Source organism: Mchenga conophoros, linkage group LG18 (genome assembly GCF_057382185.1).
Source record: "Mchenga conophoros isolate Kocher_MC1m ecotype Shallow Benthic linkage group LG18, M_conophoros_male_GT1.1, whole genome shotgun sequence".
NCBI lineage: Eukaryota > Metazoa > Chordata > Actinopteri > Cichliformes > Cichlidae > Mchenga > Mchenga conophoros.
Window position 1 is genome coordinate 40,143,192 of NC_140543.1, and position 19,226 is coordinate 40,162,417.

Below are 19,226 nucleotides of genomic sequence, written 5' to 3' on the forward strand. Positions count from 1 at the left end.
GATTTTCCTAACCTTACAGATGATGTACAGTAATAACTCCAAGTGTTACCATTTGATGTTTGTGCTACTTTCTGTCCAATCACAGACGTCCAACTGTGTTTTTTTTTCTTTCAGGTCTTTGTCAGGCGATTGGTTCCCTCCAACATGCTGTGCCCACTGCTCTTCCTGTCTGCATTCATTGTACTGGCAGGTAAGCATGCACCGCAGCTACTTTAAAAGTATCCTTACTAGGGATGGGTACCGGTGCACCGGTTCTGACATAAACGGTAGTAACCAGACCAAAAAGCAGCGCACATTTCGGTGCTTTATTTCGGTGCTTTTTTTTCCTGAGCTGTGATACACTTTAGATTCTAGCCAATCATTTTACGTTTCCGAGGATAGTAGGCGGGTCCAGGTACGTACGTTCTTTTAGAGCAGAGCTACAGATTAAAAATGTCCAAGGTGAAGCGTTCAAAAGTCTGGCTGTACTTCACAGCAAAATATGCAAACTCAGCAGCAACAAGTGCTTTAAGCTGATACTGTGATACTGTGCAAAGGAGGCAACACCTCGAATCTGATGAAACACCTGGCGACGCATAGCGTTTTTTTAAAAGCCGAGAAATGCGCCGTATTTGATGGCAGCAGCAGCCGAGAGGAGAGTCCTGGCCCCTAGCCCTGCCAGTGTAGCAGAAATGATGAGGATGATGATGCAGCAGCAGCCGTTCTTCTCTGCGTGAGTAGCTTAATGTTGTTCGTGTGTAGTTTACGTTGAGTAGGCTAACCACGTTATTACATTAATGCATGTAAGGTGAACTAGCAAACATCATCATAGCTACATGCGGCTGTCTTCTTGTTTGATGGCAGATACTCCCTTCACCCTGGCCAAAAAGGCTAAAATGACCAAAGAAAAAGTGGGAAACCTCACTCATGTCATTGCCTGGCCCTATTTGGTTCATAACAGACAGAAAGAACATTACCTTAAAAAGGTACAAGAGGTTTTTGGACAAAGTTGGTGTTTTTTCCATTGTTAAGCACTGCTTCCAGCCAAGAGTGATACCATACATGCCCCATAGCTGCAGAAAAGGTTAACATTGTTGTCTTTTTACAAAAAACAGCTGAACATGAGAGGTTTTTGGACCAATTTTGTGTTCTCCATTCTTTAAGCACCGGTTTGAGCACCGTTTGAGCACCGGCACCGTTTCAAAAGTACCGATTTGGCACCGGTATCGGATAAAACCTAAACGATACCCATCCCTAATCCTTACTAGACTTGAGTATTTGGTGATTAGTATTCAGGAACTGATAATCAGAGACTGAGGAACAAAGACCAAATGACCTGAAGTGAGGAGGGACAGTGAAGGCCATTTGAAGTGCTGATAATCTGACAAACATGGACAGATTTTCCTGGGATCCTTGCTTTCATATCTTTATTTTAGAATAAACAATCATACAAACAAACAAGCATTTTTAAAGAGTTCAAGGGATGTAGATCTCTGTCATCCGCCCATCCATCAATCTGATGGTTCATTAATTACATTCAACACGACTCCCTGAACTCTTTCAAACGCCCTGTCTTGTCTTTTAGTTTCTATGATTTTCTCGTGGAAGTTTGGCGCGTTTGACAATGCTATGGTCTTTTTTGCATTGAAAACACTGAGCTCTACTAACATTTTGCTCACATTTAACATGTTTGTGTCCTTCAGGGTCCAGACACACTAAATATAGTTTTGGTTCTATGTGGAAGAAATTATTTCCTGTTTTCTGTTCACATTCAATTTAACTCACTCATCTTAAACTTTTCACGTAATAACTGAACATTTCAAGTCCTGTTTTTTGTTAATATTGAGTTATTTTCGTGGCATTTTGAACTAATAAGACTCAGACAAATTATAACCCCTAGTCCTGATCCTAAACTTGAGTTACTAAATTGAAATTTAAAGACAATAAACCAAAAGTGTAACTTGCAGATAACTGACAGCATTTTTTTCAGTGGCAGAAACAAGCTTCCATATTTACTGGATGCAGGAAGATAAAACTGTACCATGGGAAAATATGGATCGCTACATACAAAAATAGCAGTGTGTGTGTGAAGAGAAAGGCACTGTAGAGAAATATATAGTACTAAAAGTTTAAACTTCAAGCACTTCAGTTGTTAAACATTTTTCAGTTTTACTAAGGTCACCAATACAAATATCTGCTCTCTTTTAGAATAATATATTAATGCTTATAAAACAGAAAAGATGTGTTAAGATATCTGCAGCCAGCCAGGAGAAAATCAGCAAATAAAGTTGAGAATCTTTTTTTTTTCTTAACTGATACTCAGAGAAATACAAAAACATTACTTTGAGTTTGATTCCATAAAAAGTGACAAAAACATTAGCGTCCATCGTGCGTGGGAAGAAAACTTCTTTTTACAGCGAAAAAAACCCCCTAAACTTCCAAGCAAGCACCGAGTAGCTACCACATAATGGGAATCTCACAGAGAAACTCGCGGATTCTTCAACTGACCGCGGCACACCTGCACCAGGGCAAGCATCCGCCTACCCTACTCCTGCTTCACAGGTGAAAATAGAGCAAAAGGACCGCTGAGTCTTTGATTTTATTTATTTTCTGCTGTGTTTTACTTGCATCTATTTGAAAGAGTGAGTGTAAACACAAAATAATATTTTATTTTATGTGCTGGAATGTGCAGAAAATAGGTTTAAATGTTAAACTAATTTATTCAAGTCAGAGAATGTTGCATATAATTTAAGTTTTGCTTGATGCAAAAAGTTAAAAGATTAAAACTAATAAAACAAGCTTTAAAAAGAGACTTTTCCATTTGATTACATTTTGTATGATGGATTATGCAGAAAAAGTAGAATTGGGCTGAAAGATCTATCACTTTATCACCTCTTCAGGTTGTAAATCGTGTTTTTAAAAAGTAACTAAGTAACTAAGTAATTAATTACTTTTGAAAATAAGTAATCAGTAAAGTAACGGCATTATTTTTTGGGGAGGTAATCAGTAGTTACTGATTACTTTTTTCAAGTAACTTGACCAACACTGCTCGCCATACAGAGGTCCGAGGGATCTCCCAGAAATGGCCAAGCTCATTTCTGGAGAATAGGTGACTGATCTCTTACCCAGTGCAGGTTAGGTTTGCAGTATTAGTTACCATCATGATATGCCCCAGTCACACTTTCACAGGACAGGAAACCCAGCGTAAATAAGATTGAATCCACACTTTTAAGCTTAAATTTCAAAACTTACATTTAACTACTGATTTTATCTACTGTTCTGTTTTTATCTGTTTTGATTTTATATACTGTTTTGTTTGTTTGTTTGTTTGTTTGTTTGTTTGTTTGTTTGTTTGTTTGTTTGTTTGTTTTATTAGTTTCAGGTTGGCCATTCTTGTATTTTGCTCGTTTGTGTTGTTGTGTTTGCACATCTCTGTTGCTTGTGGGGCTCGCACACAAGAATTTCACTCGCATGTGCTGTGCCAGTGTGCCTGCACATGTGATGTGACAATAAAAAGTGATTTGATTTGATTTGATTTGTTAATTAGTTAGTTAGTTTATTTGCTTGTTTTAATCAATTTTAAATCATGCTTTTTATTTTTTTTTTGTTTCTAATGTCTCTGTAAAGCACTTTGAATCACCTTGTTGTTGAATTGTGCTATACAAATAAACTTGCCTTGCCTTGCCTTGCCTTGAATCCTGCTTCGTAGTGGACCTCCAGTCTTTGCATTTGGAGTTTTTTCCCTGTCCATATCTGTCTGTTACTGGTTTTTCAGCTTCACCCTGATTATCTGTGAGTCCCTGTCATGTATTTCATACATTTTGTTTTACTTTGTTTTAGCCTCACTGGCACTCTGAATGTTATCAACTCAACATATTCAGATCAAAACAGCTCTCATTCTCTTTTCCAAACACTGCATAGCTGATCTATACGATGCAATATCTGAAGTTACAACATAGTAACCTTTCTGTACTTTAGTGTTTAGGCCTGTCGTGAGAGTACATGTTAATGTACTACCGTAACATAGATAAGACTTCATAAGTCCCCATATATCCATCAACCCTATTTCTTTAGCAAAATAATTTGAATAGTTGTTTTACACCAGCTATGAGACTGATCATGACCTATCCGGCTGTCCATCGCTGCATCGAGTATGCTCTGCTATTACAAATGAGAGTGTAAAGTGAGTAAGTAATAAAAAAGTTAAGTCTACTATACCCATCCATATAAGTTCCCCAAGTTTAACTTGTAATCTACCCTCCTTTTCCAAGATTTTGGCAACTTGTACGAATACTTTGTTTCTACAAACGCGTGAATGTGAACCTTTGTTTGTCCTAACAGCTAACAAGCTGCAGCTCACACCTCTCACGTGTGTCTGTGTCTTCAGGTGCTCAGCAACAGTCAGTCACTCAAGCTTCAGTGGTGGACATCAGCTCATGTCCCATCACATATTATGGACAGAAGTACGAGAAGCTCTATGTGAGTAGGATGAAGCCTGATGTTTTAGCAGAGCTTTATGTGTTGTTGCTGTTTAATCTCCACCTGTAGCAGAGATGATGTTTGCAGACTGAGTGAAGAGTTCAGAGATCAGCGTCTTATTAATGTCCTCTGCAGTGATGCTGAGTATGTAACCATCACCTGATGCAGCTTCCTGAAGAAGAGCGAGAGCTCTGACTGAAACCTGAGCACCAACAGTTCAGCTGTACATGACAGAAAAACCCACAAAATATTTTGCTATTTGATTTGTTGTGTCTCTGATTTTTACAGGTGACCTTCACAAGACGAGACATTGTGATGTGTTTTGACAAGTTTTACGACCCTAGGAATGAAGGCGACTGCATCGTGGGGAGCTCACCTGACAAAAGGAGAGCAGCTTTTAATATAGTTCAAGCAGAGTCTGTTCTTGAACGTTGGGTTAAAAATAAAACACAAACAATTCAGAACAGTTTGAGATGCAGTGTGCAAATAACCATGCAGATCAGCAGTTCAAAGGTGAGTCCTGCTCTGCATCACAAAGCCTGAAGGGTGTGCCTAAAATGAATAGTTTCAATCAACACTGAAAACAAACATAAAATGAAAAATGTTTTTTTATTTTTTAAAGGGACATTGTAGACTAATTAACATGAGTATGTCAGATGCAGCCGTACAGGCTAGTTTTCACCTGAAGGGTGAAGGAAAACCAAAGATGCAAAGGCATCTAAGCGTAGACAGGAGACAGGACCAACGCATGTGAATGGTAAAAGTAATGCATAATCATAACCAAACAAACTAAACATCAAAAGCAACTATTAAAGATTGAAAACAGAAGCACTTTAAGACAATACAGACCATGAAAACAGAGACTTGCATGGATACCACTTCAGTATATGACAACATGTTGGATTATGATCGTGTTTGTTTAAAAATCACTTTTTCTGCTATTTTTGTTGCTAGCAGAAGGATTGGTCTGATGATTGGTTATATAATCACCTGATTTAAAAACATGTGTGATGACTGTAGTTTTTATAGCATATGGAAACACTCCATTATGAAATTCAAAATGTTTTAGCAATGCAGCTCAACAGGCCCAATGTTAATGTTGTGAACCTGAGCTTTTCTAAACACTTTCAGATGAAACTTCTTCACAGTGACTGAATCTTTCCTGTTAACCTGTTTACAGATTAGCTTACACCTATTCAACTTTGGGACAGAAGCAGCTCTGAGTTTGGAAGCACATGGCACTGGTTTAGTGGCGGTGAGTCTGTGTGTATATGAACAATAACACTTTGACGTAATATGTTAAATACTTTATATTTAATGCCAACATTTGTGTCTGTTTTCAGCTTGATGTCAGTTCTTTCTGTTCTGTGATTATAACATTAGCTGTGTTTGTTTCTGTTTAGTTCTATACTCAGGTCAGTGATGTCGTAATCAACAAAGTAGAGGTTAATAACATTGTTTACAAGTCTCAAAATCATACCATAGATATCAGTGGATGCAGACACTCAGGTTAGTGAATCTTAAACTCCTACCGTGACTTTGGGATTATGTAATTCTGAAAGATTTGATTGTTACTGTTTTATTTGCACTTACAGTTGGAAAACTGTTGAACTAAAGTGAAGCCTCTCTTCCCAGATACTGTGTATAAACCTGGTACTGTGGTCAACTCTGACCCACAAATCTGCTCCAGTGTCACCTGTTCTGAGACTGCAACCCTCCAGACCTCTGGTTGTGGTCCATTGGAGCATTGTCAAGGCAACGGCATGTAAATATTTTCTCTTCATATTTTGTTACTAAAAGGTTCTACAGTGAAATAACTTAAGAAATAGAGGGTCCCCTGGGGTAACCTTCTTTGGCAGCAACTCATGGTGATGTTTGTGGTTGGTTGCCTTTGTTAGCTGTGTGTTGGACACCATGTTAGACTCCACCTGCACTGTGACCGGCCCCACTGTCATCGACGTCCACGGCCATATGAACTCCATCCAGGATCGCTGTGCATACTCTCTGTTCTCGACTCCGTCACTCCCAGACTTCCTTGTTCTGGGGAACTTCAGGGACAGACGTCGTAAAGATGTGAGCTTTTTGGACAGTGTGACGCTGCGTGTGGACGGGCATGACATTCACCTGGAACAAGGTGGGAGAGTTCAGGTAAGCGACCTACAGCCACAGTTCATGTGTCAGAGTGGAGTCTGATCCAAAGTCCTCCCTCATCCTCTGCTGTGTCTCCTCTCATCGTTCTTCTCAGGGCTGTTAGAAGCAGTTCTTTCAGAGCTGCTGAACTCAGTGGTTGTTGCTGTGAAATCAGCCTGTTTGTGTGTTTGACATGTTTCACTCAGTGTTTCCACCACTTTGTCTCTGCTGTGATGCAGCTGGACGACTCCACACTGACCCTCAGCAGCTCACCTCAGTTGGTTCATGGTGTGCAGCTCTCTAAGGACCAAACTGGAGTCACTGCCGAACTCACCAACCTCAACATCTCTGTCTTCTTTGATGGCAACACCGCACAGATCCTCTTAGAAGGTACAGAAAATAAAGTTTAACTCATGTAATGTAAACTGTAAACTGTGCTGTTATTTATTGAGCTGCTGTGTTCCTCCAGTTTGAATATTGATGCTGATCTGACTCATTCTGTCCTGATCCTGTGCAGGACCTGCTGGTTCATCTGTGGAGGGTCTGTGTGGAAACTCCAGCAGCTCTCTGAGTGACCTGAGACTCTCCCACCAGGTAAGACCGCATCACAAGCTCAGAGTCCCTCTGACTGCTGCTGCTGATGTTGCAGATATTCTGTTTTTATAAAGGAGCCTGAACTTTGTTGTTTGTCGCCCCCTAGCTGTGAGATGCAGTACAGTGAGCCTGCTGACAGCACGATCAACTGCACCAGTGTGACTGAACGGTGAGCAGACTGATCCACAAGGCAGGATCTGTTTACCCTTTGACGTAATAAAAAACATGTGTGTTGATCTGTCTTGTAAATTACATGGTACATCACATGTGACTGTAGCATAGATGGAAGATAAACACAACTGATTACAGATTATTATTTTATTGTCTTCAATTTTGTTTCTCTATCTGTGGTACAGCTGTAATCTCCTGAAGGAGGCGCCCTTCTCCTCCTGTAACACTGACATCGACCCAGAGCCCTACATAACCGCCTGCACCGACACTTTGTGTAAATATCCTGCGGTGAGCGGACTCAACTGTCAGTTCCTGAAGGCCTACGCCAGAGCCTGCAGTCAACACAACCACGCTCTGGATGGCTGGACATCAAAGACCGGCTGCTGTAAGATGTTAATAAGACCTTAATAAGACGTCAGATTGTCACTGATTTCTAGAATCGATTCAATTCTGATTCGATTTGATTTGAATCGGGGAAATTTGGCCTCAGACAGTCAGAAATATTATAATTCAGATCATGCATCGGTACATTTCTATATTTTTATATCCATAAAAAGAAAGCTGACACTTGCGAGACTTTATCAAATATTGAAGATACTTATTATCTAGACGGAGGAATAATCACACGTGGGGCATCGGCTTTCATGGGAACATTCACACCAAAAGGTGACTTTGTTTATTGAACTCTCGCGTATACTCCGCAGCATAACAGGAAGCATCCTTTCAAAATAAAATCACAACAGATGACAATGAGGGCATACCTATTAACTAGCTCAACAAAACTGTTCTTGAAGTAGACTGAGAGAGAGAGAGAGAGAGAGAGAGAGAGAGAGAGAGAGAGAGCTGTGCATGAAGTGTGATTGTATCGTGGTGGAAGCAAAACAGCAAAAGTAAGAGGGAATTCACGTCGATGTTTATCAAATGTGAAGCGTAGTTTGCTGCTTCTTTTGCTGCTGGTTCAGTGAATTTTGGTTGGAGAGAGAAACCTGCAGCTTCGGAATCTAGCGCAAAAAAGCGTGGACCCGCCGAAACATCAGAATCAGCGAGCTGTCGGCTTTCAGCCCCAGTCCGTGCCGTCGGGTGAGAAAGGCAACATCTCACTGATCCTGATCCTGATCCACAGGTCCGCGCTTTGTGTTTACGTCTTTGTGCAGAATCCGTGTACCTGCTCTCATTTACTGTTTTAGCTGTTTGGTGGTTGTTGAAATTTTGTGAGGTTTAACCTGAGATTCTGGCTTTTTGGGCAAAATAAATTTAGATTAAAAAATCGATTCAGGATTTTAATGAATCGATATCACGTTATCCAAGCTAGAATCGATTTTAATCGATAAATCACTAATCAAAACCCACCCCTATTAATAAGCTCTCCTTTGTTAAAGAACTGAACTGTGGATTTTTAGAGCTCCCATGTTTTCAGGATAATAGATGAGTGTGTTCCTCTGTAGCCTCTGAGGCCTTCTGTCAGGACAGGACCTGCAGCGATCACGAGTTCTGTGGTGAGAAGACGGTCAGTGGTGACACTCGCTGCTTTTTGTCGGGCCATTTTTGCCTCCAAGTACCAAGCAAACAACTCTTTGGGTACGACAGCTGTGACATCACCATGACAACAGGGCTGAATAATGTAGGAAAGCTTCTAACTGTGATTTTTCTGACTGATATTGTGACGTTCAGGTGATGCAACGGTCTGCAAGGAGAACTCTGCTTCACTAACTCTGGTCGGTTGTCTCCTGGAGGACAAAGACATCAATTACTCTGCTTTACAGCTCAACGACCCGACCTGCAGGGGTCGGGTGGACAAGCTCACCCACATGGTGACCTTCAGCTTCAACAGCAGCAACAGATGTGGGACGGTGGTCACGGTGGGTTTCATCTCCTGCTGTTTAAGCTTTGATCTCTGTGAATTCTAAAATTTTTGGTCATCTGAAGTTATACCAGTCAGTCAACATCTTAAACAGTATCAGATGTTAAAGATGAAACAATGAAGAACTTGCTTAGTATCTGATTATGTGACCCTGCAGACCAACAACAGCTACATCATCTATAAGAACACCATCAGGAGCCAGAATTACTCTGACGTCATCACTCGCAAAGACCAAGTCCAGATCGACTTCTCCTGTGTTTACAGTCAGCCGAACATCAACACTGCAACCTTCAGAATCAGAGACTGGTTTGTAGTGGCTGCTAGGTATTGTTTGAATATTTGTTAAAATGTGGGCATTGCTAACAGTGCAAGTATTTTAAGATGTTGGGATTAGGGCTGCTCGATTATGGCAAAAATGATAATCACGATTATTTTCACTGAAATTGAGATCTCGATTATTTGACGATATTTATTTAACCCTTACGACCTACTATAGAACCAAGTCCGCCAGAGCTTATATTATTTTTTTACATGTTGTAGTGCCATTTGTGGGAGCATTTCAAGTTGCTATACAACTATTATAGCCCATATTTTAATAATATGTATGCATTAAGTCCATAGTAACTACATTAATTGCAAAAAAGTGCAATAAACTACAAAAAAAAATTGAAAATCATTTTTGTTTTTTTTACATATATTTCTACTTGGAGAAATTTAAGAGGTTTATCCCTCAAAACTTTAAATACAAAAAAGTTGCAAAAAATAGTTTACAACAACAGGAAATTTATTTTGAGTGTCTTCATAGTTTTATTTTGGAGATACACCAATTTTTATATACTGCAGGAAAAACGAAAAAACAATCCTAGCATGTGCATCAAAATAAACTATTTCCAGCAGTGCAATTCGAGTTCTAAGCATCCCAGAAACTATTCAGAAAAGTCAAACATGACCAGTATAGGCTTTTAAGCCCTACAAGTAAAAAACTACATTTTCCGCGAAAATGACGTCATTTCCGGTTTCGGGCAGGAAATGGCGGACATGCGATAGTTCCCGCTGACGTCTGTTTCACTGTGGGAAGTGTTACGAACAGCTGATCGGATCGGCAAAGCGTGTTTCTGGAATATTATGTTTTTGTTCCTGCAAGCGCTTTTTATGCAATTTTTGCAAAGCTTTATGTGGAAGGAAACCGTGACCGAGGACAAGCTGATGGAATAAGATGTAAGTACAACTCCTCTGGTTTCATATGCAAAAAAAACTTATTGCGCTAGCTTACACGGCTCAGGGTTCTTCAGGGATTTAAAAATAGTTACACAAAACGGAGCGTGCTGCTCTGACCGGATTTAAAGGGTAAACAATGACTTTAAAAAATAATATAAAATAGTGTGCAATACCACTGAAGTTTTTTTTAACCTCTCTTTTCAACCAACGGCAGTCACTCTCCTCTCCAAATAACTTCTGCTTAGCTTTCCGAGCTTCCCTCGGGTCCTCTTAATCAGCGGTCTCCACCCTTTTTTGCGCCACGGACCGGTTTATGCCCGACAATATTTTCACGGGACCGGCCTTTAAGGGTAAATGAGGGAGGGGCTAATAATCGGCTCAGTCATTTTTTAATGATCGTTGAAAGCCCAGATCGTAATCGTGATTAAAATTCGATTAATTGAGCAGCCCTAGTTGGGATTGTTGTTAACAACAGTGTAAAATGTGTGCATTCTGCAGGTCCGTTGCACAGTGCATCACATCTGGAGCTTGGAATTACACTCTGACTATCAAGGCCTACACTGATGCCGGCCGCACACAACTTGTGGAGTGGAACAGTGAATTGCAGTTGAACGAGAAAATCTGGATGGTGTTGAAGACCGATGGCTTGGATGGAAGCATGGTCAGTGTGGTGACCGACTCCTGCTGGGCAACTGACAAGGCATCACCCACCAGCAGTCCAAGACATGATCTGATCATTAACGGGTGAGAGAAACTCAGAGGTGGTGGTTGCTCGCTGCTGCTCAGAGATTAATTCAACTCCTTTTGATCACTCTCATGGACTCCTGAACAAAGTTTATTTTCCTGCTTATGAACAGCTGTGCAAACCTGCTGACCCGACGGTGCAGGTGGAACGGTGCAGGTGGAGGAAAACGGACTGGCAACCTCCACTTACTTCTCCTTCAACATGTTCCGGTTCACTGGGGGCTCTAGTGACATCTTCCTTCACTGCCAACTCCACCTGTGTCCCAAACAGGGGAACAACTGCATCCCGGTACGCAAATGTTCATAGAAAGATATACCAAATCTGGCCATCTTTTCTGATTTCATGAGACATTGCTCTGCACATAGACATTTCTCTTCAGTGTGCAAATGTTCAAGCACTGAAGCGCATTATTTACTGTTCCTTATCCATAGTGTCTTTTGCTATTGATGTCCAAATAGCTTCTAGATGTCCACAGAGAATTGGTTTGCATAAAATGAGCTGTCTTTGAATACATTAAATCTCAAATCTGCTCAACAGAACTGAAGTCTGACCTTTCGCTTCGCCATTTCATCAGGTCCAGAACTTCACATTCTTTTTTCTTGGTCAAATAGTGTCTGCACAGCTTTGACTTATGATTGGGGTCAATGTCTTGTTGGTATATGAACTAGAGCTGGGCGATATGAGATTTTTTCATATCACGATTAGAGATGGACCGATCCGATATTACGTATCGGTATCGGTCCGATACTGACCAAAATTACTGGATCGGATATCGGAGAAAAATAAAAAATGTAATCCGATCCATTAAATATCACGAAAGCACCTCACAAAACTTGCAACACGCCGTAACTCACCTCAGAACGTTAGCACGTCGGAGCAGTATGCATCACGTGATAGAGCGGCTGTGGCATGCGGGACCTGTCGGTGGTCTGGATAGCATTTGGAGCTTCGCTAGCAACCCGGCATTTCATCTCCGACAAAGTTATCCCGAGAGAAGTAAAGCAAGTGTGTAAGTCCATCTCTGAATGTTTGTAAAGCATTCCTGCGTTAAGCTTAACAAACGACTGCCTCTTCTTGCTGCTACTTCAATCATGAAACTGCTTAACGATCAGCTGATCGGCTTTTCTGTCGCGAGTCCGTGTCTCTAGTTTGCTTTTGGCCCACTTTGCACCAGAAAGAGGAAACCAGCGGCTGAACAACAGCAGCACGTTTAAGCTTGATCAGCTGTTGTTAGAATGTATTTAATATTACTTTCTACTCCAGGATCTTTTTCTACGTAGCTGACGGCTGGTAACTGTGCAGGGGCGGATCTAGCAAAGTTTAGCCAGGGGGGCCGATAGGGCATTAACAGGGAAAAGGGGGCACAAAGACATACTTTTCTTTCTTATTCTCATTTAAAATGTCTAGCTTTTAATAAATAATTATCTGACACCCAAAGTTTTAATTTGATGCAAAATGAATAGAAGTCCATTATTGTATATAGTAACTATTAAGTCTAATATATATACCCTAGTAAGCTATAGTACTTTTTCCTTTGGGAAGGTACCATCTGTGCAGTCTGCAATTCTGTTGAAGAAAGATGTTGAATCTATTTAATATTTCTTGAAAAATAATTGATTTCTGTGCATTTTTTTTCACACTGCATCAAATTAAGGTTGATTACGTCGATTAAGCATCATGAGGTGGAGCGTGGGGGGTGGTTCCCTATTTTTTATTTATTTATTTTTGTTGTTGCTGGGAGTTGGAACCCTATTAGTTAGGTTGCTTAATATTTATGCTAAGTACTCTTTAAAATACCAGAATAGCGAGGATGGTGTAGGTTTAAGTTTATTAGATTGATCAGTATTGCTGAACTATGAAATATTTTTTTTTGCATACAGGTATAACAGAATAGCTTTAGTGTAGTTGTTGTTTTAAACTTGAGTATGAACTTATACAAAATGCAGCAAGATATTTAAAAACAGTTTTGTTGATTAAAAAACACTATATCGGATTCATATCGGTATCGGCAGATATCCAAATTTATGATATCGGTATCGGACATAAAAAAGTGGTATCGTGCCATCTCTAATCACGATATGTTTTTTTCATTTCAGGCGATAACGATATCTATCACGATATAAGCCAAATAACTATTTGTAAGATTTAAATGTGCCGTTGCTCACAAGTAAAATGTGAAATAATCAGCAGCTTGTTTTTATTTAAATATTTATTTCCCATAATAAGTTCAACAGGGTAGATGTACTTAAGGAACATGAGACTTTTTCAGATAAATAAAGGCAAATATTGCAAACTACACAAAAGGCAGCCGCTAAAGCGTTTAAGTTTCAAAATAGAACAAACAAAACAGACTAAATTGTCAATTCCACTTAGAAACAAAATGTTAATTCTAAAAATAAATCTTAGTTTGTTTTACAGAAGAACAGACAAAACTGACTAACTTTTGTCAATATCAAATAAACTGAGAACTAAAAGGAAATTCTCAATCTCTCCTTGTTGTATAGCTGAGCTTTTCAAACAGTTTTAACAGTTACTTTAGTCTGACAAAAGCCGAATGACGAATTAGCGCTTCCAGTCAGAGACTGAGGCTACATCCACACGTACACGGGTATTTTTGAAAACGGAGATTTTCCGGTTTTCGTTTTAAAAAATAATCCCGTCCACACATAAAGGGAGAAATGAAGGAAAACGCTGCTAGAACATGCCAAAGCAGCAGGTGGTGCTAGATTCCTAACCGTGCAGAAATGTTGGCCAATCAGAAGTCTAGAAGCCTCGGTGGGAAAAAGTAAACAAAGCTGGGGCATAGAAGCAGACCCGAGTCGTATGTGTGGACGGACAGTAACTGTGTATATGTAAGCATTTAAACACTGCAGAGTAGAATTAACAGTAACAGTATTGTAGAAATTCATTTCACTGAAACAATAACGTGGCGCACAGTGTGACGCATGCACCAGTTTATTGTATTTCCAGACTTGCTTTCGGCACAATTTACAGTGCACGCTACTCTGTTTTTTGTCAGACTTGAAATAGCCGAAATACCTTCACCCTACGGAACTTCTTTGGCTCTTCCGTTCGACAATCTCTCCGGCATTGGAACCATCATCTGTTTCTCTTCGGTCACGCTCGGTTGATTTTTCTAGTCGGCACACTCATTTCCTCCATTACGCGCTGGCTCCATTACCCGCTGGCTGCTTCCCAAACAAACACACGTGCGGCTTGGCACTTGTGCTGTACGTAACAAGTCACGCGACGTGACGCTGCGGCTGTGATTGGTTCGGCTCTGCGCTACTTAATTTGGATTGGCTGACCTTTATTTTTTTTTTTTGTATTTATTTTTTTTTAAGAGGACAAGAGCGGCGAGGTCTATCGCGATAGCTTAATTTCTCTATCGAGTAAAAGTTATATCGCGATACATATCGTTATCGTTCTATCGCCCAGCTCTAATATGAACCCACGACTAATCAGCTCCGGTCCAGAAGAGACTCCATAATGCACTAAAATGTTGTGGTAGACTTTCTTGTCCATGACACCATAGATTTTTTTTCCTAATTTGCCCGAGCTGTTAGATATGGGTGCAGTGCATCAAGCATTAACCCTTTAAGAGGCGGTCGGAGCAGCAACGCTCCGTTTTGCGTAACTATTCTTAAATCCCTGTAGAACCCGGAACCATGTAAGCTAGCACAATAATTTTGTTTCGCATATGAAACCGGAGGGGTTGTACTTACATCTTATGCCATCAGCTTGTGCTAGGTCACGGTTTCCTTCCACATATAGCTTTGCAAAAATTGCATAAAAAGTGCTTGCAGGAACAAAAATGTAATATTCCAGAAACACACTTTGCCAATCCGATCAGCTGTTCGTAACACTTCCTACATTGAAATAGACGTCAGCGCGAACAATCGCATGTCCGCCATTACCTGCCCGAAACCGGAAGTGACGTCATTTTCGCGGAAAATGTAGTTTTTTACTTGTAGGCCTTAAAAGCCTATACTGGTGTTTTTTAAAAGTCATGTTTGACTTTATGCTTTTCTGAATAGTTTCTGTGATGCTTAGAACTCAAATTGCGCTGCTTTAAATAGTTTATTTTGATGCACATGCTGTTTTCTTTGCAAATTTGCATTATAGGATTGTTTTTCAATTTTTCTGCAGTATATAAAAATTGGTGTATCTCAAAAATAAAACTATGAAGACACTCAAATTAAATTTCCTGTGGTTGTAAACTATTTTTGCAACTTTTTTGTATTTAAGTTTTGAGGGATAAACCTCTTAAATTTCTCCAAGTAGAAATATATGTAAAAAAACAAAACAAAAACGATGTTCAATTTTTCTGTAGTTTATTGCACTTTTTTGCAATTTATGTGGTTAATATGGATTTAATGCATAAATATTATTAAAATTTGGGCTATAACAGTTGTATTGATGTATAGCAACTTGAAATGCTCCCAAAAATGGCACTACAGCATGTAAAAATATAAGTAAGCTTTGGCGGCCTTGGTTCTATGATAGGTCTTAAAGGGTTAAAGGTTCTTCAGCTTTTGAAAATGCTGTTTCTGATGCTGTTCATTGTTATCACCGGAATTCATCATTTTTAAAAGATGAATCGACCCATATATAATAGATGCTGATCGACTTTCAGAGACTACTATCATCAGATTCAATAAAAATGTTATAATTGGAGGGTTTTGACACAAAAGATGAAATGTTTGCTGTCAGTGGCTTCAGTCCTAAATGAATGGATCACTCTTGGTTTTGTAAAGCCTGGACTTTGTCTTTAACTTCCAGACGTGTAACACACCTGCTCGGGTACGCAGATCTGCCAGTTTGACATATGAACCTGAAGCTCCAGCCTTCATCAGCGTGTCCTGGACTTATTAGGTAAGGTACAATCGGCTTTTGTGATTTACCATCATATATGTTATGTGGTGATTGCTGAAGAGAACAGTGAAGTTTAAGTAAGAAATTCAGAAAGAGGAAAAATGCCTGAGGAAACCTCACTGGTGGAGGTGGAAAGAGACATTACAGATATGTTAGCAATTTTTACTGGAGTTAAGTTTTCTGCCCACCTAAACTGATGGGTTTGTATTTCCAACTTTGCCTGATAAGCTGTTGAGTGAATAAAATGTCCTAGTTTATACAGTGGTTCAAAAAGGTGTTTCCCCCCTTCCTGATTTGCTATTTCCTTTGTAGATTTGTCACACTTAAATGTTTCAGATCATCAAAAGAATTTAAATTTAAAATTTTAAGAGGAAAAAACCTACATGGCCCTGTGTGAAAAAAGTGATCGCTCCCTTAAACCTTATAACTGGTCGGGCCAAACTTAGCAACAACAGCTGAAACGAAGCGTTTACCATAAATGGCAGTCTGTCTTGTACAGTGCTGTGAATGAATTTCGGCCCGCTCATTTTTGCAGAATTGTTGTAATTTAGCCACATTGGAGGATTTTCAAGCCTAAACCACCTTTTTGAGGTCATGCTACAGCATCTCAATCAGATTCAGGTCAGAATTTGACTTTGGCCACTCCAAAGTTTTCATTTTGTTTTTCTTAAGCCATTGAGGTGGACTTGCTGTTGTGCTTTGGATGATTGTCCTCCTGCAGAACCCAAGTGAGAATATACGGCCATCTGTTCGTGATCTCAGCTTGAGGTCAAGAATCGTTCTTTTGTGACCTCCTGGATGAGTTGCTGATGCACTCTTGCAGTAATTTTGGTAGGCTGGCCTGTGAAAGTTCATCACTGTTCGAGGTTTTGTCCATATGTGGATAATGGCTCTCACCGTGGTTCACTGAAGTCCCAAAACCTTACAAATGGCCTTCTAACCCTTTCCAGACTGAGAGATGTCACCTACTTTGTTTATCAGCCGTTTCTTTGGATTGTGGTATGTTGTTTTGCTTTTTGAGATCTCTTAGCTTGCTTTCAGTTTGTTAGAAAATTTCTATTTAATTACAAATACTTTTTCATACAGGGCCATGTTATCTTTGTCTAATATTTAAATTTTTTGATGATCTGAAACACTTAAGAGTGACAAATACACAAAAAATAGGAAATTAGGAAGGGGGCAAACACTTTTTCACACCACTGTACGTCACCTGACAGTCCAGCATCAGGGCAGAGGTCATCCTCAAACACAGATGATTCCAACAGAAGAACTGGGATATGATTTGTGAAAAGGAGCCAAGGTCTGTGACAGAAGAACAGCAGTCACAGTTTACTCTGGTTGTCTTCTCAGGTGGTTTCCACGGTGACTTTGATGGACTGACTGACCAACCGAGTGCTGACCTAATGTGACAGTGTTCGCAGAGACAAGAGACATGCTGCTTTTATCCATCTCCTTTATACTTGTACTATTTCTGCTAAAGGATGGAAAAATAAAGCGTGTGGTAACCAGTCTGTGTTTTTCCAGAATTTCATTACTTCTACTTTTTGGCTCTGAAACTGTTCAGCTTGAACTCCAGTCTTTTCAGCTTTAATGAATATTTCCTGCAATACATTCAGAGGCTTTGAAAAGCTGACGGGCTTAGAAAAATGAAAAGATGTGCACTAATATTAGTGTTACAGACACCACCCATTCATTCCACATTTAAACATACAGTTGTGGTCAGATGTTTATACACACTCATCATGAATGTCATGGTAATTTGGTTTTTTTAAATAAGTTATTGGAACTGGCCTTTTTCGATGGTGGAATGATGGTATAGCATACATCTTTAATTACTTTAAAAAATAAGAGCTGGGTGCTCAAGTTTGAATTTATTTGGAATTTTCTCTAATTCACACAGGGTCGAAAACTATGCATAAAGACTTAAATATATACTTACATCCTCACTAGTATTTGGTTAAATGTCTCAGAAGGTTTGACCTCAACCAAACACTTTTGGTATCCATCAACAAGCTTCTGGCATAATTCAGGCTGGATAACTGACCATTCATCATGGCAGAATTGGTAGAGTTTATTTCAATTGGTTAGTTTCCTCGCAAAGACCTGGCTTAGCTAATGTGAGCTAATGTGCTTTGAATGTGCTTCCATTTGAATCGAGTTTTCGTTTGTGTTTGGGATCGTTGTCAAGTAAAAAAAAAAAGGAGAGTCCTGTATTATTGCATCCACATTGTGTAATGTACCAGTAGCAATAGTGTAAAAACAGCCCCAGAGCATGACGCTACCACCATGCTTGACGGCCGCTGCAGTGCTACTCCTCCAAACACACCACCTGTCATTTTGGCCAAATAGTTCACCTTTGTCTAATAATAATAATAATGGATTGTATTTATATAGCGCTTTTCGACACCCTCATAGCGCTTTACAATTCCACTATTCATTCACTCACACACTGGTGGAGGCAAGCTACAGTTGTAGCCACAGCTGCCCTGGGGCAGACTGACAGAAGTGAGACTGCCATATCACGCCATCAGCCCCTCTGGCCAACACCAGTAGGCAGTAGGTAAAGTGTCTTGTCCATCGAACCGGCAACCTTCCGGTTACATAGATGAGCTTCCCAACCCGCCGCCCCGTGTCGTCTAGTCTCATCATAAAGATGTTCTGCAGAATGCATTTGGCTTGTCCATATGGGCAGCTACAAATTTCAGTGGAGTTTGAAGGTGTTATTTTTGGAGTAGGAGTTGTTTCTTGGTCAGCACCCTCTCATTCCGTGGCAATTTAAAACTGACGTTGCTATCGACGTTGATGCTGGTGTTCCAGAAGTTTCCTGTTCATGGCAGGCTTGAGCCTGGGGGATCCCTGAGCATCCTGACCAATTTCCTCTCATCTGATAGTGACAGTTTGGCTCTTCTTTCAGTCCTTAGCAATGAGACATCCAAATAACTTGTACTTAGATGAAACTGCTTGAACTGATAATCTTGGAATCCTGCAGTTGCTTAGAAATGGCTCCAACAGACCTTCCCAACTCATGTTAATCTACAGTTCTCCTTCTTATATCTTCACTCAGGCTTTCCCCATTACAAGCATTGGTCAATCCAGTAAGGGCTGTTTAACAAATTCTTTTTATCCGGGCAAAGAGAAACCCACAGTTTTTTCTCTTTTATTTTCAGGTGCTTA

At 40.0% G+C, this 19,226-nt stretch overlaps 1 pseudogene across 1 annotated transcript; it reads left to right on the forward strand.

Moving 5' to 3' along the window:
* The first annotated feature begins 115 nt into the window (after positions 1-115).
* On the forward strand, positions 116-17,561 carry LOC146554614 (alpha-tectorin-like; annotated as a pseudogene). Its single transcript, XR_014889647.1, has 18 exons — positions 116-190; positions 4,367-4,458; positions 4,747-4,971; positions 5,639-5,713; positions 5,862-5,967; positions 6,094-6,223; positions 6,357-6,606; positions 6,828-6,978; positions 7,106-7,182; positions 7,278-7,351; positions 7,539-7,738; positions 8,799-8,931; positions 9,025-9,212; positions 9,372-9,520; positions 10,931-11,176; positions 11,290-11,465; positions 15,960-16,052; positions 17,403-17,561. The product of XR_014889647.1 is annotated as an alpha-tectorin-like (transcript).
* The last annotated feature ends 1,665 nt before the right edge of the window (positions 17,562-19,226 follow it).